At 36.8% G+C, this 25,833-nt stretch overlaps 1 protein-coding gene across 1 annotated transcript in view; it reads left to right on the forward strand.

Annotated features, from left to right (window-relative positions):
• Window positions 1-25,833, forward strand: part of PMFBP1 (polyamine modulated factor 1 binding protein 1) — a 556,696-nt gene that overhangs the window by 124,616 nt on the left and 406,247 nt on the right. Inside the window, exons 5-6 of the mRNA XM_063717359.1 lie at window positions 3,556-3,589; window positions 20,708-20,791. The gene's annotated coding sequence lies outside the window, so the exon portion shown is untranslated. The remainder of the gene's footprint in view (window positions 1-3,555; window positions 3,590-20,707; window positions 20,792-25,833) is intronic.

Genomic DNA, 25,833 nt, shown 5'->3' on the forward strand with positions numbered 1-25,833 from the left:
GAGGTTTTCGTGTCTCTATCTCCTTCAGTTCTGCTCTGATCTTAGTTATTTCTTGTCCTCTGCTAGCTTTTGAATTTGTTTGCTCTTGCTTCTCTAGTTCTTTTACCTTTGATGTTAGGGTGTTGATTTTAGATCTTTGCTGCTTTCTCCTGTGGGCATTTAGTGCTATAAATTTCCCTCTTAACACTGCTTTAGCTGTATCCTAGAGATTCTGGTACATTGTGTCTTTGTTCTCATTGGTTTCAAAGAACTTATTTATTTTTACCTTCATTTCATTATTTACCCAGTAGTCATTCAGGAGCAGGTTGTTCAGTTTCCGTGTAGTTGTGCGGTTTTGAGTGACTTTCTTAATCCTGGGTTCTAATTTGATTGCACTGTGGTCTGAGAGATTGTTTTTTATGATTTCGATTCTTTTGCAATTGCTGAGGAGTGTTTTATTTCCAATTATGTGGTCAATTTTAGAATAAGTGTGATGTGATGCTGAGAAGAATGTATATTTTGTTGTTTTAGGGTGGAGAGTTCTGTACATATCTATTAGGTCTGCTTGGTCCAGAGCTGAGTTAAAGTCCCGAATATCCTTGTTAATTTTCTGTCTCATTGATCTGTCTAATATTGATAGTGGGGTGTTAAAGTCTCCCAATATTATTGTGTGGGAGTCTAAGTCTCTTTGCAGGTCTCTAAGAACTTGCTTGATGAATCTGAGTACTCCTATATTGGATGCATATATATTTAGGATAGTTAGCTCTTCTTGTTGCATTGATTCCTTTACCATTATGTAAAAATGGCTATTCCTGTTCAGCCATCTTGCCAGCCACCCCCTTTTCTTTTTTTTAAATACTCCACAGAAACATTCTGAGTTTTTGTTTAGGAACAGGGAAAATAATCTCTGGGTTAGTCTCTAAACACAGTGAACTTGCTGTGAGACAGGCTTGGGTTAAGACTCTTTATTAGCACATCCTCCTATGTCTCTTTTGAGGCATTTTATTTTATTTTTTATTATAATTTACTATGAAACAACTTAGAGATGAAGATCTCAGAATTTCACACATCATTGGCCAGGCACAGTGGCTCACACCTGTAATCCCAGCTCTACAGGTAGATCATGAGGTCAGGAGATCAAGACCATCCTGGCTAACATGGTGAAACCCCATCTCTACTGAAAATACAAAAAATTAGCCGGGCATGGTAGTGGGCACCTGTAGTCCCAGCTACTCGGGAGGCTGAGGCAAGAGAATGGTGTGAACCCATGAAGCAGAGCTTTCAGTGAGCTGAGATCGTGCCACTGCACTCCAGCCTGGGCAACAGAGTGAGACTCCATCTCAAAAAAAAAAAAAAAAAAAAGAATTTCACATTGTTTTGAATTGGTGATTAATCATCCTTTCCTTTCTTCATAGTATCACTAGTGCTCAATAACAGCCATTCAATTCTGTGATACTGAAACAGCATTGTTGTCTGGGGTAAATACCTGGGGTTCGTTGTCTCACACCAAGAGGATTAAGGACAAGGACACGTGGGTGGGTTAAGGAGTAGAAAGTTAAACAGGCAGAAGAAAGGGAGGAGAGCAGCTATCACTAGTGCTCAATAACAGCCATTCAATTCTGTGATACTGAAACAGCATTGTTGTCTGGGGTAAATACCTGGGGTTCGTTGTCTCACACCAAGAGGATTAAGGACAAGGACACGTGGGTGGGTTAAGGAGTAGAAAGTTAAACAGGCAGAAGAAAGGGAGGAGAGCAGCTCACTTTCTCTTGCAAGAGAGAGGCATCTGAAAAAGGTAAAGTGGAGGACTACAGCAGATTTTATAGGCAGGCTTGAGGAGGCAGCGTCTGATTTAGGTAGGGATCACAAATGGGTTTGACTAGGTATGATGTTTACATAGCAGTGGGGAAGGCTGGTTGCCCCACCCTAATCTTATGCAAATGAACTTTTCACTTGGCCAGCTCCATCTTGCCTGCTTCTTACTATACACATGGCTGGCAAAAAGAGAAGATGGAGCCACCATATTGAACATGTCTCGTCCCAGGTAGTATATTCCTGTAGGCACAACTGCTTGCGTTCACTCTGCTTGCTTGTTTATGTCTGCAGCTTAATTTTACAGGTTGCTCAATGTTAGAAAAGAAAATTATTTTGGGGTTGCTTTTCATTAAAAGGACAACCTTACCGAGGACTAACATACCCTCACTATCTGCCTAAGTAATTTCTTTTCAACTCTTATGTCAATACATACTTACCACTTTCCTCGTTCCTCTTAAATCTGGAAGTATGGCACAAGCCAGTGCATTTTCTACATGTATTCCATCCCTGTTCAAGTTTTAGCAGTTGCATTACTGCTACAGAATGCCAAAAAACACCACTAATTTTGGGGTCCTCATTGACAGCCATCCTGTCAGTGAGTGATCCAGAATCTCAGCCTTGGAGCCTGCTTTCTAGGATCACTTCTGTGCACTGATTCTTTGGGTCAGTGGGTCCCCTTAGAAGCAGAACTCAAGAAAGAGATTCTTGTGCCGTGATTTATTGAGTGCCCTCAAAAGAAAATGAGAAAAGAAGCTAGGCAAAGATGAAGTTTCAAAAGCCTTTTCTCAGCTTGATCCCCCAGGGCGCTCTGAGGAGTGAATGGTGCCACAGAATTGTCCCTCTTGAGATGTAATGACTTGGCTTTTGTAACCCCGTATTTTTCCCTCAACTGTTGTGGGCCACCCTGAGACATTTGCTTTTATACCTCAGATATTACTAGGTGAAGAGACTCTCATTAATAGGCTAAAACTGGTAATCGCCAATTTTAATTAGGTTCCTAATATTCTATTGTAGGATTGTACTATATTTTATTTAGCTAGATCTCCAGTTATTAGACATTTTGATTGTTTCCCTTTGTTTCTATCATAAACCACATGGAGATGAACATCTTTCTCTAAATAACTGAGTGTAATTTTTAAAGTATGAACAGGATAACTGGTAAAATATGAAAAAGCCCTCGACTTATCAGCTTTTTACTGTGTGATATCATACTATATAAGGATGAAAGTTGAGTTTTTTTAGTAAATGGAAATATGTTAAATTTGTTATGGATATGGACATGAGAAATGGAAATTAAAATGGAATAAAAAATTATGATAGGAATAATTTGATATTTAAAAATAGAAGTTTAGGCTGGCCATGTTGGCTCACACCTGTAATCCCAGTGCTTTGGAAGGCCAAGGGGGGCAGATCACAAGGTCAAGAGATCAAGACCATCCTGGCCAACATGGTGAAGCCCCGTCTCTACCAAAAATGCAAAAATTAGCTGGATGTGGTGGTGCATGCCTGTAGCCCCAGCTACATGGGAGGCTGAGGCAGAAGAATTGCTTGAACCCAGGAGGTGGAGGTTGCAGTGAGCCGAGATCACGCCACTGCATCCAGCCGGGTGAGAGAGACTCCCTCTCAATAAATAAATAAATAAATAAATAAATAAATAAATAAGTTTAAATTTATGAGGGAATAAATATAGGTCTTATATTTAGGTACTGTTTGGGGAAAACTCTCTAAGCGTGTTTTTCCTCTGCTTTCATACCACCACAGCAATCATCGACACAGAAGCCTTCTGTGACCAAAGGTAAGAGAGTTTTTTTCCACACACCAAGCGGCAGACACCAGCTGAATGTCTGCTAATTAAATTCCAGCATGATCTACCTAGAGATAGCATCAGATCCCATGGATTGAGGGTTCAGTCCCCAAAACTGAGCCCTCTCCTCACACCAGTGGCAAGTCCAAGCCTCTGGAGCTTCTGGCCGAGCAACTCGCAGAACCTAGGGAAATGCTTACTTTAGTTTATTTGTTTATTATAACAGATATTACAAAGAACACACATGAAGCGATGTGCTGGGCAGGATATGGGGGAAAGTGCTTGGAACTTCCGTGCACTCTCTGGGCATGCCATAATCTTGGAACCTCCATGTGTTTAGTTACCTGGAAGCTCTTTGAACCCAGTCTTCTTGGTTTGGTTTTGTTTTCCTTAATCCCAAATGTGATAGTACTTCTTGGGTTTTTATGGAGAATCATAGGCATGAAATGTCATTGAACAAAACGGGTGCAATCTCATATTAATAGGCTGAATGGGGAAACCCAGCAATGCCTGTTTAGATTCTTCTTGGCCTCTCTGTGCAGCATTTCTTCCTCCAGAGTGTGGGGCAGGACCTTCTCTGGAATGAGGGTCTTTTGACCCACAATCAGATCAGAGTTCTGCCTTCAGCAGGTAAAGGAGGACAGGAGGTCAGAGAGAGATTCTCTTTCCTGAGGCTTGCTCCTGAAGCCTGCTCCCGAAGCCTAAAGTGCCCCAACATTATAATGAAAGACTAACAAGAGCTATGAGAGTTATGAGCCAGGAACCATGGATGAAAACCATAGGTACCTATGACATATATATACATGCCATAGGTATGTATGTATATGTATGTATGTATGTATGTATGTATGTATGCGTCATAGGTACCCGCAAGAATTTTCTAATTTCTTACAAATTAGAAATAATTTCTAATAATAGAAATTATTATTAGATAAAATTAGAAATTATTATATAAAATTCGAAATAATGAGATATAAGAATTAGCTGAAAAAGCAAGTTACTCCTTGCTATTCTTGACGTGTATATATATTATATATATATACATATATATATATATACACACACCATAGGTATGTATATATATGTACTCATAACTCTCATATATGTATATGAGATATATATGTATATGTATATGAGATATATATGTATATACATATATATGAGAGTTATGAGACAGGAACCATGGATAAAAACCATGAGTACCTATGACATATATATACATACATCATAGGTATGTATATATATGTGTGTATGTATATATATTTGTTATATTTGTTAAGAAATTAGAAAATTCTTGTGGGTGCCTATGACGCATATATACATACATCATAGGTATGTATATATATGTATGTATGTATATATACATCATAGGCACCCACAAGAATTTTCTAATTTCTTAACAAATATAATGAGATATAAGAATTGGCTGAAAAAAGAAGTTACTCCTACCGACTTAAGTATGTAAAATCAGATCTATATGCCATAATTGGGCCATAATCAATTTATAAATATGTATACACTAGTAAATGAGTACAAGAAACTGTCCCAAAATATGTAAGTTAAGAGGATGAATTAATAGGAAAAAGAAAAGTTTGTGGTATGTAAAGCTAACACTAGGATTTAGGTAAAGAAAAAATTGAAGAAAAAAGAATGTATGCTTTCTTCCAAGATTATTGAAGACATATGGCAAGATATTCATGTAGGAAAAGAAATACTTACAAAAAGTAAATTAGTATAAGATGGAAATTGATAACTGAAATGTCTGAGTTATTCAATTTTTAAAAAATGCATCTTAACTATAGGGATACATATATAGATGTGTAAACAAAACGAAATAAATTATCTTTATAAAGTTAATAGCAGCAGATGCTCCTAAGGGAGAGAAGAGGTAAGCAATTGGAAAAATGTATCCCATAGCTGATAAGGTACTGGTGGTGGTGGTGTGGTGGTGGTGGTGGTGGTGGTGTTGGTGTTTTCCTAACCTAGGTGGTGGATATATGTATGTTGTTTCTAGTATTATGTTTCAAAACATACTTTTGGAGGTCTAATGTATTCCCTTATAAAAATGAAATTAAAAGTAGGTTTTAATACCCCAGAAGAATTTTAAATAGCCAATAAATTCAAAAGAAATCACAGTTATAAAAGAGGAACAAAATAGCTCTTGTTGAGTTCATATGAACCATATTGATCTTGATTCAACTTGCCAATTCCAAAATACTTAAAATAGAAACATTCTAAATTAATCTTTACTCATTTAATATAACAAACTCTTGTCACAGTAAATTGGAATCTAAAATTTAAAAAACTCACTGCACAACAGAATTTGGAATATGAGATCTTTGACCATTTTACATCATGGACGTGAGAATAACACGTGAGAATAACATCATAATGTTGTTCTTCTGTGATGTTATTAATAGAACATATTTATGAAAAAACACAGAAGGGTAGCAAATTGTCAGTTAAAGCTTTGTTATGTACAGAAGCAATCATATAAGTAATTTAGCACTAATATTCAAAAAAGGTAGCAGTGACCCTGAACATGATTCTGTTGTTAGTCTATCATGAACCACTCCTAAAATAATAAAACAAATATTTAGTGGCAAAAAAGTGGTGCCTTCTTAAGATTATAAACATTACAAGCAAGATTATAAACATTAAGCAGCATTAGAGTTTTTAAAATAAACAAATCATTGTAGAGAAACTTCATTAGTGATTTATAAGAGAGGATACACATCATGTTAATTAAATTTACAGATGATGCTAAATTTACAGATGGTGTTGACAAAACCAGTGAGGGCAGATAAAAGGGACCTAAAGTGGTTAGAAATATGGGCAGGAGGTGAAATGTGATTCAACCTGGAAAAATGTAGCTAATACATCTGGGGAAAAATAATCAGAAACACAGCCATTCAATTGGCAGGATATACAGTACTTGGAAAGCAGTATTACCAAGAGACTTTGAGATGATAGTGGTAGCAAATTATATATGGTCTTGTAATGCAATGTGGCAGTAAAATCAGTCAATGAGATTTTAGTCTATATATGCAAAAGCTTCACATCATGTGGCTGAAAGATAAAAGTTATTTAAATGGTACTGCTGAGATCACAAAGAGAATACAAGTTTGGGGCATGTACATGCCCCAAATAAGCAAATTGAGTAGTGTTCAGACTAGAAAATAAATGTATAATGATCTTCAGACTTTAATCCTTAAAAAATTAAAATAACAAACTATATTTTTTGCTCATCTCTGAGTATAGTTATGATAACATTTTACAAATATTTGTAAGATGCAAACATTATGGAAGTCAAGATATTTTTAAAGGTAGGATAAGAGAGTTTATAGTCAAGTAATGGGATGAAATTAAGTAACAGAAATTTAAGACTGAATCCGGGAAATGTTTTCTGACAGTGAAATCTATTAGTCTCTGGAATGGAATCCCTAGAGAGGTGGGGAGAATTTCTATTCCTCTAGTCATTGGACTAGATCAAGACTAGGATAACATATTATTTAAAGTAAAAAAAAGGTAAAAACTGATTTGACCATTTTGCATTGGCTGGGCTGTACACAATGACATTGTCAAATCTTATCCAACTGTCTTATATGGCCTCAGACTTCTCTGACATGCTATGTCCTATTATTAAGTAACTGCCCATTATTTTTTAAATGAATGCTTTCTAAAAGACCAAATTCATATTTTCCAGTTCATGGACTTCAATTTCCTAGATTTTTTTTTCTTCCAAGTCATAGGAATGCTAGAAAATAAAACACTCCTCCTTTTCCATGTTGATGAGATATGGTCTTAAATATTCCAAGCCTTTTGGATCAAATCAGAAGAGGTAGCTGAATTCTGAAGTCTCACTTACACCAGTGCATTGAAAACATATTTTTACTGCGGTTTTGCAACCACAACTATGCAATATATAAAAATTCATTCACTTCCTTTTCTGGGTTAATCCACAGAGAGATTTTTACCAGATGGTATCCTGGTGATATTATTTACTTTTAGCAAAGCAATATAACTGAGTTTGAAAAATATACAGTAAAGTATGCACTTCATCCCAACATTAAAACATTCTTTCAATTGTACTTTTAAATTATGTAGGTTAAAGTTTGTCTATAACTTTGTTCTGTGTCCTAACATGAAAATGAAAGTGGAAGCAGAATACTTTAAAATGGCAAACAAATTTTAACCCAAAATGTTATTCTTTTAAGCAAAACCAAAACCAACCAAATAAAAATTAACATTAAAACATGTACCAGACTGTAGGCAAGAGGTAAATTAGATATATAAATTAAACATACATTATATATATATTTAAGGTATAGATAGGTATAAAGTATGTATATATATATTTAATAGTCTTTTTTATTTTTTATTTTTTATTATACTTTAAGTTCTAGAGTACATGTGCACAACGTGCAGGTTTGTTAGATATGTATACATGCGCCATGTTGGTGTGCTGCACCCATTGACTCGTCATTTACATTAGGTGTGTCTCCTAATGCTATCCCTCCCCACTTCCCCCACCCCACGACAGGCCCCGGTATGTGATGTTCCCCTTCCTGTGTCCAAGTGTTCTCATTATTCATTTCCCACCTGTGAGTGAGAACATGCGGTGTTTGGTTTTTTGTCCTTGCGATAGTTTGCTGAGAATGATGGTTTCCAGCTTCATCCATGTCCCTACAAAGGACATGAACTCATCATTTTTATGGCTACGTAGTATTCCATGGTGTATATGTGCCACATTTTCTTAATCCAGTCTATCATTGTTGGACATTTGGCTTGGTTCCAAGTCTTTGGTATTGTGAATAGTGCTGCAATAAACACACATGTGCATGTGTCTTTACAGCAGCATGATTTGTAATCCTTTGGGTATATACCCAGTAATGGGATGGCTGGGTCAAATGGTATTTCTAGTTCTAGATCCTTGAGGAATCGCCACCCTGTCTTCCACAATGGTTGAACTAGTTTACAGTCCCACCAACAGTGTAAAAACATTCCTATTTCTCTACATCCTCTCCAGCACCTGTTGTTTCCTGACTTTTTATGATTTAAGTATATATATATATTTATTTAATAGTCTTTAACCTATACTTCACATTGTTAATCTCTGTTATTGCTGTAGAAAGAAGTAAAGAAAATAGAGGCTCCTGTTTTCAAAGTGGTTAACATCCTAGCTGGAGAGATATGTGAGAGGCAAATGTAGGTGGTACAAATGCATATCAGTTATTTAATAAAAGCATTTCAATGGAATTATGAAAATTGGGTAGAAGTTGACAAATGGATTTCTTTCATTGTAGTAGAGAATATTTTGAGGTCTAATAAATGATCTGGGAGCCTGGGCAACATGGTTAGACTTTTTCTCTACAAACATTTTAAAAACTAGCAAGGCATGGTGGCACATACTTGTGGTTCCAGCTACTCAGGAGGCTGAGGTAGGAGGATCACTTGAGCCCAGGAGGTTGAGGGTGCAGTGAATTTTGCACCATTCCACTCCAGCCTGGGTGACAGAGCAAGACACTGTCAAAAAAAAAAAAAAAATCTTATGAAATGGTACTACAGAGTTGGAATAAACAGTATATTAGTCAGTGATCTTCAGAAAAACAGAACTAATAGGAGATACCTATCATGGGATTATGGACACTGGCTAGTCCAAAATCTGTAGAGCTTGTATCCGCTTTCAAGTCCAAAGGCTGGAAGCTGCTATAGAACCAGGAAGAGCAAATGGTATAGTTTGAGGCCCATCAGGCAGGATAATTTTCACTTATTCTGAGGAAGATCAGCCTTTTGTTCTATTCAGGCCTTGAAATGATTGGATGAGGCCCATCCTAGATTATCTGCTTTGTCTAGTCTACCAATTTAAATGTTAATCTCATCCAAAAACACCTTCACAAAACAGAATAATGTTTGACCAAATATCTGGGCACCCTGTGGCCCAATCAAGTTGACACAAAATTAACCATCACACAGAGATGGAGAGGAGGTTGAACTATAGAGAACAATTCTAAGTTTTTGAGTAAGGAAATAACATCATAGAGCACTTGAGGACTATTCTAATAGCAGTACATAGAAAAAATGTGAGAAATAGACTTTACCAAGAAAAGTTGGTAGCTGTGGAAAGAGCTAGCAGGGAGGAGGAGGAGCTCCAGAATTCATGTCTAAAGGGGAAAGATTATGCCTTGATTATCAGGTACGACTATAAAGAGAGGCTACTAATTTGAGTTTAAAGAGATATCAGCCTGGGGATTCAAAGTTAAGTTGAAATAGGGAAGTTGGGAAAGTTTTGCTTTTTTGGATTTCTAAAACAGATTTATTTTGTCTGCCTCTGAAAAAATAATTCTGAAAACCACAGTTTTATTTTACTTTACCCTTAAATATATTAAAAATATGTTTGAGAGAAATAAATGATCAGTTCTGTTTTGGGGATAATTATAATGTAGTATAGCGTAATATATCACATATAATAATAGAATATAAATTTTTGATGTTAATAAGCCATACAAGTAGAAGAGTCTGTGGCTATGTAAGTATAAGTGAGTTGGAAACTGCCCTTTTTTTCTTAGCCAAATAAGTGGTATTGAGCCAGGAAAACAGCACTTCCAATATCACAGATCTAGGGCACCTATTTTTTTATTTGGGGATGTTTACATATTTTTTGTTGTACAAACAAAAATACAAAAATTCCTAATCCAAGTACATAATAAAAAAAGACCACATAAATTAGAGGTAGATCTTGAATTTAGAATAATTCTCTTTAAAAAAAAAAAAAAAAAAAAAACATGCGGTGGTGCAGTGACTCACACCTGTAATCCCAGCACTTTGGGAGGCCGAGGCAGGCGGATTGCCTGAGCTCAGGAGTTCCCGACCAGCCTGGGCAACACGGTGAAACCCCTTCTCTACTAAAATACAAAAAAATTAGCCGGGCGTGGCAGCATGCACCTGTAACAGTCCCAGCTACTTGGGAAGCTGAGGCAGGAGAATTGCTTGAATCTGGAAGGCGGAGGTTGCAGTGAGCTGAGATCGCGCACTCCAGCCTGAGCAACAGAGCAATACTCCATCTCAAAAACAAAAACAAAAACAAAACATGCAGGCTGGGCACAGTGGCTCATGCCTGTAATCCCAGCACATTGGGAAGCCAAGGCAAGTGGATGATTTGAGGTCAGAAGTTTGAGACCAGCCTGGCCAACATGGTGAAACCCCGTCTGTACTGAAAATACAAAAAAAAAATTCAGCTGCACATGGTGATCCACACCTGTAATCCCAGCTACAGCTACTGGGAAGGCTGAGGCAGGAGAATCATTTGAACCCGGGAGACGGAGTTTGCAGTTAGCCGAGATCATTCCGCTGCACTCCAGCCTGGGCGACAGAGTGAGACTCTGTCCAAAAAAAAAAAAAAAAAAAATCTAATTACAGAAGCAGAATTCAAAGTTCATAAATAGAATTCAAATGTTTGTATCTTTACTAACACAAGACAATTCTGAGATATTATTACATGGTAGCCTGCCAGCTAACAATTCAACTTGCAGAGTTTTTACTTTTTACTTCTTTGTAGTTACTCAGTTTTTTGTATTGCTTCTTGCTTAACTTCCAACTTGATTTCCTCCAAACGCTGGAGAGATTCTTTAGATGCCAATATTGAAGGAAGGGCAGGGGTCTGAGTGGGAGGCGTCTGGATCCCGCACGCTGCTTCAACCAAGACAGCTCCAGATTATTTTTGTTTCGTTGGTTTCCAAAAAACATTTCTTTTGTCCACCTCTGAGAAAACAATTTTGAAAACCACAATTTTATTTCACTTTACCCTTAAGTGTATTTGAAATATTTTTGTCAGAGATTGTATCTAAAAGTAAAGGTGTATCCTAGATAGTCCATAATTTATATTTAGCTCTTAGGAGTAGAACCCTTTGTAAACATAAAACTTTGATTCCCCCCTTTTAAAAACAGTATTATTGAGATTTAATTCACAGGCCATACAATTCACCCATTTAAAATATACAATTAAATTTTTACATTATTTTTGTGTAGTTTTGCAACCATCACAACAGTCAATTTTAGAACATTTTCATGACCCCAGGAAAACACTCCTTACCCTCTAGTGATCACTCTCTGTTTTACCCCAATCCTCCAAATCCTAGGTAACCTCTAATCTACTTTCTGTCTATATGAATTTGTCTATTCTGAACATTTCATGTAAGTGGAATTATAATGTGTGGTCTTTTGTGACTGGCTTCTTTCACTTAGCATTTTTTTTTGTTTCATCCATGTTGTAGCATGAATCAATATTTCATTCCTTTTTATGGCTGAATAATAATATTCCATCATGTGGCTATAACACATTTTATTTTTATGACTTCATTTTTGTACATTCAATTTATACTCTGATTTTAGAAATTATAGTCTTCTACAAGCCATGTAAAATTTTCAGTTGATTAAGTTATAGTTACTGCGTACAAGGTGATGTGCTAGGCATTGTAAGAGACACCAAAAGAAGGTAAAATAACTATCTTAAGAATACTGTTTAATGATTTACTGAGCTCCTTGTCATATTTTCTAATATTCTTACTGCAATAATCTGTGGATTGTCATCATTGTTGTTAATCCCAAAGAATTAGGACTTGATGCAAGTTATTTAAACTTTCTTGGACTCAGTTTATTTATCTTAGAAACAGAATGATAATAGAAAAGCATTAGTGAAATGATAGGTATAAAATGTTTAAACAGGGCCTAGAACATAATTATTTCTCAGTAAATATACTATGCCTCAGAAACCTAATGTATTGCCCTCCAAGTGGACCACATTGTCTAATATGTAGGCACTGGTCACATTTTACATGCTCAGTAATCACTTGTGGTTACTGGCTGTTATATTGGACGCACAGATAGAGAACAGTTTCATCGTTGTAGAAAGTTATATTTGCGGTATTACATACTACATATGACTACCAAACAAGGAAGAGAATTTTAAGGTAGTGATTTAGATAACATCACATATGTTCAGAATGGGTTGGGATCTCTTCCTTCTGTAATGATCAAAGCCCAGGGAGGAGATGCTACTTGAGCTAGACTTTGAAGAATAGATACACCACAAAAAGAAGGGATCATTTAGCAATATTAGGTGCAATATATACATACCAAAAGTACAAGGCACTTAAGAAGAAAAGGATTTATGAGACAGAGTGGTACAAATAAAACTAGGGACTTAGAAAATAATTCTAGAGGATTTTGTTGTTTTGTTTTTTGTTAACAGTGAAAGTCATTTTTTTTTTTTAGACAAGGTCTCACTGTCTTTGTGTTGCCCAGGTTGGTCTTGAACTCCTGGGCTCAAACAGTCCTCCTTCCTCAGCCTCCCAAAGAGCTGGGATTCCAGACGTGAGCCACCATGCCCTGCTGTCATTAACTTTTGATAAGGGAAATTTTATGTCAGGAAGTTTGATCTGACAAAATGGTTAGAATGGATAGGATGGATCAGAGGCTATAAGACTTATTCACAGGATGTTGCTACAGATCAGGTTGGGCCATTAACAGCCTGAATTTGTGATAGTGTCACACGAACATAAGGTAGGTAGATAAAACTGTGTACCTACCTTGCACAGATATTTGTGAGTATTAAAACGTTTAGGCCAGATGCAGTGGCTCATGCCTGTAATCCCAGCACTTTGGGAGGCCGAGGAGGGCGGATAACCTGAGGTCAGGAGTTCGAGTCCAGCCTGACCAACATGGAGAAACCCATCTCAACTAAAACTACAAAATTAGCCGGGCATAGTGGTGCATGCCTGTAACCCCAGCTACTCAGGAGGCTGAGGCAGGAGAATCACTTGAACCTGGGAGGCGGATGTTGCAGTGAGTTGAGATCGCGCCATTGCACTCCAGGCTAGGCAACAAGAGCAAAACTCCATCTCAAAAACAAACAAACAAACAAACAAAACTGAACAGTGCCATAACCTCATAACCTCCTCCTTCCACCCAACATTTCCCCCTACCGGAAAGTACTCTTTACATACTTGAGTACTGCTATGTCTTTTCTTAATCATCTGATGACTCAACATCCTAAGTTACTTCAGTATTTCCTCTTATACCCTGAGTTTTGTATCATTTACCATCCTGTTTCCCTTCTTTAGATTCACTCAGATTTGTCATGGCCTCTCTGAAAATGTGGTGCCGAATGAATCTCAGTGTTCCAGATGTGGTTTGACCAGTCTAGGATTCAGAGAAACTGTTCCCTCTACTGTACAGGCATTTTATATGTTGATGTGTTGATGACTAAGGGGAATCCCTGGAGAAATTTTAAGCAGGAATTTGGGAAATTAGAACTGGTGCCCATTCATTCAGTATTTATTTTTATTTATACCTACCATAGGCTGTACGCAGAATTACAGATAGATATTTCATGGTAGTTGACCTGAAGAGGAAATACACACACACACACACACACACACACATATAAAATAGTGTACCAAAGACAGATACTTGGACACATAATGTTTTTGAGTGACTTTCTCTGGAGAGGAGGAGCTCGGGAAAACGGATGTGAAGTATCTAAATGAAGCAGACATAAAAGCAAAGAAAGGAGAGAATTTCGAGAGAGGCAAAGAGTTAACAGGTCTACAACTTCAAAGAAGCCAAGGAGTTCCAAGAAAGGCTACTGGATTTAGCAATTATGAAATTCTTGATTGGCCGGGCATGGTGGCTCACGCCTGTAATTCCAGCACTTTCAGAGACTGAGGTGGGTGGATCACTTGAGGCCAGGAGTTCAAGACCAGCCTGGCCAACATGGCAAAACCATGTGTCCACCAAAAATACAAAAATTAGCCAGGTGTGTTGGCACCCGCCTGTAGTCCCAGCTACTTGGGAGGTTGAGGCATGACAGTCACTTGAACTTGGGAGGCGGAGGATGCAATGAGCCAAGATCAGGCCACTGCACTCCAGCCTGAGTGACAGAGCGAGACTCTGTCTTGAAAAAAAAAAAAAAGGAAGAAATTCTTGATTACTTTTTTGTTTAATGAGACAGAATCAAGCTTTTAAGAGATCAAAAGTTTTAGTGTGAAAAGGAAGAAAGTAGAACTCTTATGAACAGAAAGCGTAGGCTAAAGAGGATAGTAGGACACGTGTATAGCTGCTTTTCTGGGTGAAGTTTGGAATTAGTCAAAGAACTCAGTTGTTTACGTGAAAAAAAAAATAACCAGGAAAATTCTTAATCCCAGCTAAACGGGAGGCTGAGGCAGGAGAATTGCTTGAACCCGGGAGGCAGAGGTTGTGGTGAGCCAAGGTCGCACCATTGTACTCCAGCCTGGGAAACAAGAGTGAAACTCCGTCTCAGGAAACCCATCTCACATGCAGAGACACACATAGGCTCAAAATAAAGGGATGGAGGAAGGTCTACCAAGCAAATGGAAAACAAAAAAGGCAGGGGTTGCAATCCTAGTCTCTGATAAAACAGACTTTAAACCAACAAAGATCAAAAGAGACAAAGAAGGCCATTACATAATAGTAAAGGGATCAATTAAACAAGAAGAGCTAACTATCCTAAATATATATGAACCCAATATAGTAACACCCAGATTCATAAAGCAAGTCCTTAGAGACCTACAAAGAGACTTAGACTCCCACACAATAATAATAGGAGACTTTAACACCCCACTGTCAACATTAGACAGATCAATGAGACAGAAAGTTAACAAGGATATCCAGGAATTGAACTCAGCTCTGCATCAAGCGGACCTAATAGACATCTACAGAACTCTCCACCGCAAATCAACAGAATATACATTCTTCTCAGCAACACACCGCAGTTATTCTGAAATTGACCACAGAGTTGGAAGTAAAGCACTCTTCAGCAAATGTAAAAGAACAGAAATTATAACAAGCTGTCTCTCAGACCACAGTGCAATCAAACTAGAACTCAGGATTAAGAAACTCACTCAAAACTGCACAACTACATGGAAACTGAACAACCTGCTCCTGAATGACTACTGGGTACATAACGAAATGAAGGCAGAAATAAAGATGTTCTTTGAAACCAATGAGAACAAAGACACAACATACAGAATCTCTGGGACACATTTAAAGCAGTATGTAGAGGGAAATTTATAGCATTAAATGCCCACAAGAGAAAGCAGGAAAGATCTAAAATTGACACCTTAACATCACAATTAAAAGAACTGGAGAAGCAAGAGCAAACACATTCAAAAGCTAGCAGAAGGCAAGAAATAACTAAGATCAGAGCAGAACTGTAGGAGATAGAGACACAAAAACCCTTCAAAAAATCAATGAATCCAGGAGCTGGTTTTTTGAAAAGATCAACAAAATTGATAGACTGCTGGCAAGATTAATAAAGAAGAAAAGAGAGAATAATCAAATAGACACAATAAAAAATGGTGGGATATCACCACCGATCCCACAGAAATACAAACTACCATCAGAGAATACTATAAACACCTCTACCCAAATAAACTAGAAAATCTAGAAGAAATGGATAAATTCCTCAACACATACACCCTTCCAAGAATAAACCAGGAAGAAGTTGAATCCCTGAATAGACCAATAACAGGCTCTGAAATTGAGGCAATAATTAATAGCTTACCAATCAAAAAAAGTCCAGGACCAGATGGATTCACAGGCGAATTCTACCAGAGGTACAAGGAGGAACTGGTACCATTCCTTCTGAAACTATTCCAATCAACAGAAAAAGAGGGAATCCTCCCTAACTCATTTTATGAGGCCAGCATCATCCTGATACCAAAGCCTGGCAGAGACACAACAAAAAAACAGAATTTTAGACCAATATCCCTGATGAACATCCATGCAAAAATCCTCAGTAAAATACTGGCAAACCGAATCCAGCAGCACATCAAAAAGCTTACCCACCGTGATCAAGTGGGCTTCATCCCTGGGATGCAAGGCTGGTTCAACATACACAAATCAATAAACGTAATCCAGCATATAAACAGAACCAACAACAAAAACCACATGATTATCTCAATAGATGCAGAAAAGGCCTTTGACAAAATTCAACAACCCTTCATGCTAAAAACTCTCAATAAATTAGGTATTGATGGGACGTATCTCAAAATAATAAGAGCTATTTATGACATACCCACAGCCAATATCATACTGAATGGGCAAAAACTGGAAGCATTCCCTTTGAAAACTGGCACAAGACAGGGATGCCCTCTCTTACCACTCCTATTCAACATAGTGTTGGAAGTTCTGGCCAGGGCAATCAGGCAGGAGAAAGAAATAAAGGGTCTTCAATTAGGAAAAGAAGAAGTCTAATTGTCCCTGTCTGCAGATAACATGATTGTATATCTAGACAACCCCATCGCCTCAGCCCAAAATCTCCTTAAGCTGATAAGCAACTTAGCAAAGTCTCAGGATACAAAATCAAGTGCAAAACTCACAAGCATTCTTATACACCAATAACAGACAAATAGAGAGCCAAATCATGAGTGAACTCCCATTCACAATTGCTTCAAAGAGAATAAAATACCTAGGAATCCAACTTAGAAGGGAGGTGAAGGACCTCTTCAAGGAGAACTACAAACCACTGCTCAACGAAATAAAAGAGGATACAACAAAGGGAAGAACATTCCATGCTCATGGATAGGAAGAATCAATATAGTGAAAATGGCCATACTGCCCAAGGTAATTTATAGATTCAATGCCATCCCGATCAAGCTACCAATGACTTTCTTCACAGAATTGGAAAAAACTACTTTAAAGTTCATATGGAACCAAAAAAGGGCCCACATTGCCAAGTGAACTCTAAACCGAAAGAACAAAGCTGGAGGCATCATGCTACCTGACTTCAAACTATGCTACAAGCCTACGATAATCAAAACAGCATGATACTGGTACCAAAACAGAGATACAGACCAATGGAACAGAACAGAGCCCTCAGAAATAATACCACATATCTACAACTATCTGATCTTTGACAAACCTGACAAAAACAAGAAATGGGGAAAGGATTCCCTATTTAATAAATGGTGCTGGGAAAACTGGCTAGCCATATGTAGAAAGCTGAAACTGGATCCCTTCCTTACACCTTATACAAAAATCAATTCAAGATGGATTAAAGACTTAAATGTTAGACCTAAAACCATAAAAACCCTAGAAGAAAACCCAGGCAATACCATTCAGGACATAGGCATGGGCAAGGACTTCATGTCTAAAACACCAAAAGCAATGGCAACAAAAGCCAAAATTGACAAATGAGATCTAATTAAACTAAAGAGCTTCTGCACAGCAAAAGAAACTACCATCAGAGTGAACAGGCAACCTACAGAATGGGAGAAAATTTTTGCAATCTACTCATCTGACAAAGGGCTAATATCCAGAATCTACAATGAACTCAAACAAATTTACAAGAAAACAAACAACCCCATCAAAAAGTGGGCAAAGGATATGAACAGACACTTCTCAAAAGAAGACATTTATGCAGCCAAAAGACACATGAAAAAATGCTCATCATCACTGGCCATCAGAGAAAAGCAAATCAAAACCACAAAGAGATACCATCTCACACCAGTTAGAATGGCAATCATTAAAAAGTCAGGAAACAACAGGTGCTGGAGAGGATGTGGAGAAATAGGAACACTTTTACACTGTTGGTGGGACTGTAAACTAGTTCAACCATTGTGGAAGTCAGTGTGGTGATTCCTCAGGGATCTAGAACTAGGAATACCATTTGACCCAGCCATCCCATTACTGGGTATATACCCAAAGGATTATAAATCATGCTGCTATAAAGACACATGCACACATGTTTATTGCAGCACTGTTCACAATAGCAAAGACTTGGAACCAAGCCAAATGTCCAACAATGATATACTGGATTAAGAAAAGGTGACACATATACACCATGGAATACTATGCAGCCATAAAAATGATGAGTTCATGTCCTTTGTGGGGACATGGATGAAGCTGGAAACCATCATTCTCAGGAAACTTTCGCAAGGACAAAAAACCAAACACCACATGTTCTCACTCATAGGTGGGAGTTGACCAATGAGAATACTTGGACACAGGAAGGGGAACATCACATAGCGGGGTCTGTCATGGGATGGGGCAAGGGGGAGGGATAGCATTAGGAGATATACCTAACGTAAATGAGGAGTTAATGGATGCAGCACACCAACATGGCACATGTATAAATATGTAACAAACCTGCACGTTGTGCACATGTACCCTAGAACTTTATATTTAAAAAAAAGTAACATAATGCAGAAAGACTCTCCCGCTAACATACTAAAGCATAATACAAAGCTATATTAATTTAAATTGTGTGTAAGAATACATTAATAGGAGGATCAATTGATTGAATAGAAAGTACAGAAGTAGACTCAAATACATATGGAAATTTAGTACATGTTAAAGGTGATGTTTTCAATTGGCATAGAAAAAGTGTATTATGCAACAATAAGTGATAGTGTGACAATGGGCTAGGCACCTGTACACACACAGATGCTGGATTCTTTTCTCACACCTTACAATAAAAATTTCAGATGAAACAAAGTTTTATCTTGAAAAATAAAAACAAAAAAGTATTAGGTTAAGCCCTGGGAGAATTATTTCTTTATACCAGAGGTGAGAACTCTTTTCTAAGTTGGACACAAACCTCAAAAGTCACAGTGGAAAAGATTAATTAATTTGATTAAATAAAAATATAAAAAATTCACAATTAAAAATATCATAAGCAGAGCAAAAAGACCAACTATAAACTGTTGGAAACATTTAAAATTCTGTATTGCAAATAAGATACCTTAGTGTATTAGGAGCATCTACAAATCAATGAGAAATACCAGCAATTTCATAAAATAAAAAACAGACAAGCGATGAAAAGGGTAGTAAATCTAGTAACTCCTAAAATCTTGATGAGATTGTCATTTTTTTAGAAGAGACAAGTGAATTAAGACTGCACTGATGGACGATTTTTTTAATCCATCAGATAGGCAAAGGTAAAAATTTTGATTAGTTCAGTGGAGGAAAAGCAACCTCACACATTGTGAAATAAGTTGGTTGTAACTGTGTGAATTTATTTCTAGTTTCTCTATTCTGTACCAATGCTCTATGTGTCTGCTGTTGTGCCAATGCCATGCTGTTTTGGTTACTATAGCTCTGTAGTATATGTGATGCCTCTAGCTTTGTTCTTTTGCTCAGGATTGCTTTAGCTCTTCAAGGTTTTTTGTGGTTCCATACAAATTTTAGGATTATTTTTTCTATTTCTGTGAAGAATGTCATTGGTATTTTGTATTTCGACAGAGATTGCATTGAATATGCAGATCACTTTGGTCAGCGTAGAAATTGTAACAATATTGATTCTTCCGATCCATGAGCATGGGATATCTTTCCATTTTTTGTGTCCTCTTCAATATCTTTCATGGGTGTTTTATAGTTTTCCTTGTAGAGCTCTCTCACTGTTTTGGTTAAATTTATTCCTAGGTATTATTTTATTTTATTTTTTATAGCCATTGTAAATGGGATTGCTTTCTTTTTTTGATTGATTATTGTTAGTGTATATGCTAATGATATGTACATGTTGATTTTGTACTCTGCAACTTTACTGAATTTATCAGTTCTAATAATTTTTGGTGGAATCTTTAAGTTTTTCTAAGTATAAGATCATATCATCTGCTAAGAAGGATAATTTGACTTCTTTTCAATTTACATGTCCTTTCTTTCTTTCTCTTGCCTAATTGGTTTGGCTAAGACTTTCAATACTGTGTTGAATAGAAGTTATAAATTGACATCACATTTCACCTTTTCTTTTAACAAAAAAAAAGGTTTTACAATGGGTCAGCCCAATATGAACTATTGGAAACATCTCTAAGATAAATTAAGGAAATACACACACTATGGAATAAAACAGCATGAAGAATCTATGTTTAAGAGGTAGCTATCTATTCTCCAGGGATTTATGTTAGCCTTCCATAGAGTAAAGTTGAATAAGTACCAACTCAGGGACTAAACTTCCCAGCTTCTCCTGCACTTAAAATCACTGTTATTTCTTGTGGAATACGTGCAAAGTGATCTGATAGGACTTCTCGGCAGGGTGATTAAGAAGCAATTATGTCTTAACCTCTCTTTTTCCTCCGTTTGCTGCTAAAGTGAAGACTGAAGCCCTAGGCTATGGCAGAAGTTGGGCGCCTGAAGTACACGTGGAAATATGCCAACTCAACATTGGACTACCACGTGAGTGCAAACTAAACTTTCATTGTGTTAAACCACTGAGATTTTAGGGTTTAGTTATTGCAGCAGCTAGCATTACCTCAACTAAGCAGAATGTTGTCATTTGAATGTATCTGTTAAATGTAATAAATGTGTGCCTCTGTATGTACAGTGTGAGAGAGGGAATACACAAACTGAGAATGGTGTTTCACTCTTGGGATGGATGGTATTCAGGTTCAACATAAGAAGGAGACTTCTCATGTTCTGTTCTTTATACCATATTGTTTGAGTGTAATATCTAGCAAAAAAAAAAAAAAATTTGACCTTAGAAGGAAAGGAAAAAGTAGGGAGAATATTAAAGTATGAAAGATACTGAAGGAATAGGGAATACTTGAAGAAGTAATTTGTTAGATGCATTAAGAAAAAAACTGATTCAAAGGCATAGTTAGAGGCTTATAATCAATAGAGATTCCTTATCCTCTGACATGAGAGGTGGCGGAAATAGCAGTTATATTGCCCTTAACAAGAAAAATAGTGCAAGTGAAAAAATACCAAGGTGTAATTTCTCACCTGTCAGATGGACAGAAACCCAAAAGTTTGATAATACCTTCTGTTGGCAAGCCTGTGGGGAAACAACATTCTCATATATCAGTGGTGGAAGGAACAAGAATATGGTAAAAAACATAACTTTGACCTAGGACTTCCCCTGTGGTTATCTGTCCTGTAGGTCAAGGGTCTCCTACCCCTGGCCATGGATCAATACCAGTCTGTGACCTGTTAGGAACCAGTAGCAGGAGGTGAGTAGCAGTCTAGCGAGCACTACTGCCTAAGCTCCACCTCCTGTCAGATCAGTAGTGACATGAGATTTTCATAGGAGCAGAAACCCTATTGTGAACTCTAAACACAAGGGATCTAGGTTATGCGCTACTTATGAGAATCTAATGCCTGATGATCTGAGGTGGAACAGTTTCATCCTGAAACCACCGCCCCCATGTGTGGAAAAATTGTCTTCCACAAAACTGGTCCCTGGTGCCAAAAAGGTCAGGGACCTCTGCTGTAGGTAAACCTGCACTGGTACAAAATGACAGAAATATACACAGTCATTTATTATAGCATTGTTGCATGAATACAGGATTGGAAATAAATCAAGGATCTAGTAATAAGGGACTGGTTGAATAAACCATGGAACATACGCAAACACACACACACACACATATACAAAATAGAGCTTTATATACTGGTATGGAGAGATATACAGAATGTATGAAGCTGGTGGGGGAAAGGGAAACAATATATAGAGCAGTGTTTATTGTTTGTTACCTTTTGTAGGAGGAGTCGAAAAATAAGAGTATATATTTGTATTTTCTTGTGTTTTTGTAAAGAAACTGGAAAAATAAATAAGCAACTAATAAAATGGTTACCTTTAAGGAGTTGACAGGAAATATGGTGGCAGGAGTGGGACAAAGATTCATCTGCTGAATTTTTTGTATAACATTGACTTTAAAAACTTTTTGTTGTGGACTTTACACAAAAGAGGAAAGAATAGGTTAACTAACCTTGATACCCATCACCTAGCCTCAACAATTATCAATGCTTGAGCTATATTATTTCATCCATAATTCCACACCCATTTCTCTTCACTAAATTATTTTAAAGTCAGTGTCAGACATCATATTATTTCATCTGTATATATCCATAAATATTTCACTGTGTATTGCTAACAGATAAAGGCTGTTTTTTAAAAAATCATTATCACACTAAAAATTATTGTAATTTCTTATGTCTAATGGAGATTTAAATAATATCTAGTTAGACTACATTTTTGTGACCATTACCTTATATTTCAACTGCCCTGTTTCCTTCTGTATTTATAGTATCTAAGTTTATTGTGGGTCTTCTTAGTACAAATTAGCAATAAATTTTCTCTTGGAAATAATCTCAGAGAAAAGCCTCAAGAATATTACAAAGAATTTCTGTATACTCTTCCCCAGATATCCAAATTTACCATATTTGCTTTTTATCGTCCCCACAGTCTGTCTCTATGTATGACATCATATATTTAATTATATATAAGTGTTATGTTTTTCTGAACCATTTAAGAGTAAGTTGCAGACATAACGCCTCTTTCCCCCAAAATACATTTGTTTGTATTTCCTAAGAATATTCTGATATATAACCACAGGGGAAATTAACATGATACAATACTATTATGAAATCTACAAATCTGATTCATATTGCACCTTTTTTCCCTTGTGTTTCTTTGCCCTTACAGGAAATTAAATAAATAAATTTTTTTTCTGGATCAGAGTGCAATCCAGTATCTGACGTTGCATCTATTGTCAGATCTCTTAGTTTCCTTTAATCTGAAATCATCCTTGTTTGTCTTTCATGACTTTAACATTTTTTAAGTAGTGCAGGCTAGATATTTTGAAAAATATCACTCAATTTGGGTTTGTCTGATGTTTCTGCATGGTTAGAATTTTTGATGAGGACACCACAGAAGTGATTTGGTATCTTTCTGTGTATCATATTAGGAAGGACATGATATCTTTTTGTTCACATGTTTATGTTTAATGTTGATGTTAACTTGGATCATTTGGTTTATGTGCCATCTTGTAGGTTTCCCATTGTGAAGTTACATTTTTCTGTCTTATAATTAACAAGAATTTTGCTGGTAAAATAATTTGAGATGATGGAGATATCTTGTTCCTCGTAAGGTTTTCACCTATGAATTGTAATGTATATTGATGATTCTTGACTAAATCTGCTTTTACTATAATATTTGCCAAATGATTTTCTTACCAAATAGTCCTTTCACATTAATTGGCTGGTGTGTTGCTGTGAAGAAAAGCTTCTCCTCCTCTCCCATTAAGAAAAAAAAGGATCAGTATGGACTCACGGATTTCACATTTTTTCAGTGCTTATATTGTCCCAAATTCAGCCTGTAGAAATCTCTTCAAGCTGGCTCCTGTGTTTCTCCAAATGTCCCTGTCTTTTTTTTTTTTTTTTTTTTTGACAGAGTCTTACTCTGCTGCCCAGGTTGGAGTGCAGGTGGCACAATCACAGCTCACTGCTGCTTAGACCTGGGTTCAAGTGATTTTCCCACTTCGGCCTCCTAAGTAGCTGGGACTACAGGTGTTTACCACCACACCTGGCTAACTTTTTTGATTTTTTGCTGTTGTTGTTGTTAGTAGAGACGAGGTCTCACCATGTTGCCCAGGCTGGTCTTGAGCTCCTGAGCTCAAGCGATCCTCCTGTCTCGGCCTCCCAAAGTGCTGGGATTACAGGTGTGAGCTTCCGCACTTGGCCCCTAACATTTTTTTTTAATCTCTTCATTGCTTTCTGGTATAACAAAATGTTCCAGACTCATCTTCTATATTCCTTGCCGCAGTTCTTCTATAAGCCATTTCTCCAGGGAGCCCTGGTTTCTTTTAATGATGTAAATCATCATCTGTATACCAGATATACTTATTGTTACCAATTTTCAATTCTTCTTGCCTCAGTGTTGACTTTTAAAGCATGTACATGTATTGTCTTTTTAAAACATTATAATTAAAAAAAAAAAACAGACCTGAAATCTCAAATAGATTGCAAAACCAAGTGAATATACCATTAAAAAGAAAAATGTAATACTGTCTGAGGACGCAGCCTTTAGAGTTGAATAGTTTAGGGTTCAAGTTCACCACCCCCAGTTAACAGTTTTGTAATTTCATTTTATTTGCCTGCCAAATGGTGATGGACAACCTCATTGGGTTGTTGTGAAGATTTAATGAGATTTAAACCTAGTGACTCATGTTTTACATCTAAATGTAGCGATGGCTTTATGAATAACTTTATACTTAGCAAGTATTGAACATTATATTCAGGAAGTATTTGTTGAGTTGAATTACAACTCTCTCAACTGTGAGATACATTTCTGGATTCATTAGTAGTGGACTGTTTCTAGTATTCCCTAATTCCATATTATTAATTCATAGACATGGGGACACAAAGCAACCTGGAATTTCTCTTCAGCTCCAGGATGTTCTGAGTTGATAGAAACTTGAGCCAACAATGCCTAGATCAGACTTGTTAGACACATATGGAAATAATTTATAAAAACCATTTATTTCAGATTAAACCTATATCTGCCTTATTACTAAATTTCTGCAGGTATACTATTATAGTATTTTAAATTTTGACACTCTAGGATTATAGGATGAAAGTGAGAAGCAGGGAGAACAGCTGAATATTGGATTTAGCATAATAGTGGAACTCATGTAGTTTAGCATAGGAAGGAATAGACTGGAGCGTGTTATTATAAATTGGATTTTCAGTTGGTTCATACATGTCATACAATATAAAAGTGTTCATTTAGGTTCTTATCAACTTCAGGAAGATGGCAAGTTGGCTGCTTTTGCAGCTGCATCTGTTATAGTTTCTTATTCCCCAATAATTATGAACTGTATATATTCAAAATATACACATGGTACTGATGGAACTATTATGCTATCATTATCAGTAGTATTCACTCCTACCCTGCCAAATCAGCACCATACTGAATGTTTTGGATGGGGAAAAAACGGACAAGCCAGTGCAGCAATGGTGGTGGTTAGTCACTTATACTGTAGCAAAAAATTGGACTGGAGAAGGACCATTTCCTTCAGCGTAACTCTCTATATTTCATAACCTTTGCCCAAAACTATTTGAACCAGCAAAAATGACTTATCCTAATCTATAAAGTGTTTGCCAACATTAATTAGATGTTTCTTCTACTTCTCTTTATATAGATTACATTGAAGGAATGTATGTTCTTCAGGTGGATGGAGAGAGATGGAATGTGTGTTTATTTTAGAAATACTGTAGGAATATAGAAAACATAAGTAAAAGTTGTGATGGATAGTTGAAAGGTTCCCTTCTACAGACATTGTATTAGTCAGGGTTCTCTTAAAGGGATAGAACTAATAGGATAGATATAGATATAGATATAGATATATTATTATCAGACTTACTTAACTTACATGATCACAAGGCCCCACAATAGGCTCTCTGCAGGTTGAGGAGCATGGAGAGCCAGTCCAAGGCCC

Source organism: Pongo abelii, chromosome 18 (genome assembly GCF_028885655.2).
Source record: "Pongo abelii isolate AG06213 chromosome 18, NHGRI_mPonAbe1-v2.0_pri, whole genome shotgun sequence".
Classification (NCBI taxonomy): domain Eukaryota; kingdom Metazoa; phylum Chordata; class Mammalia; order Primates; family Hominidae; genus Pongo; species Pongo abelii.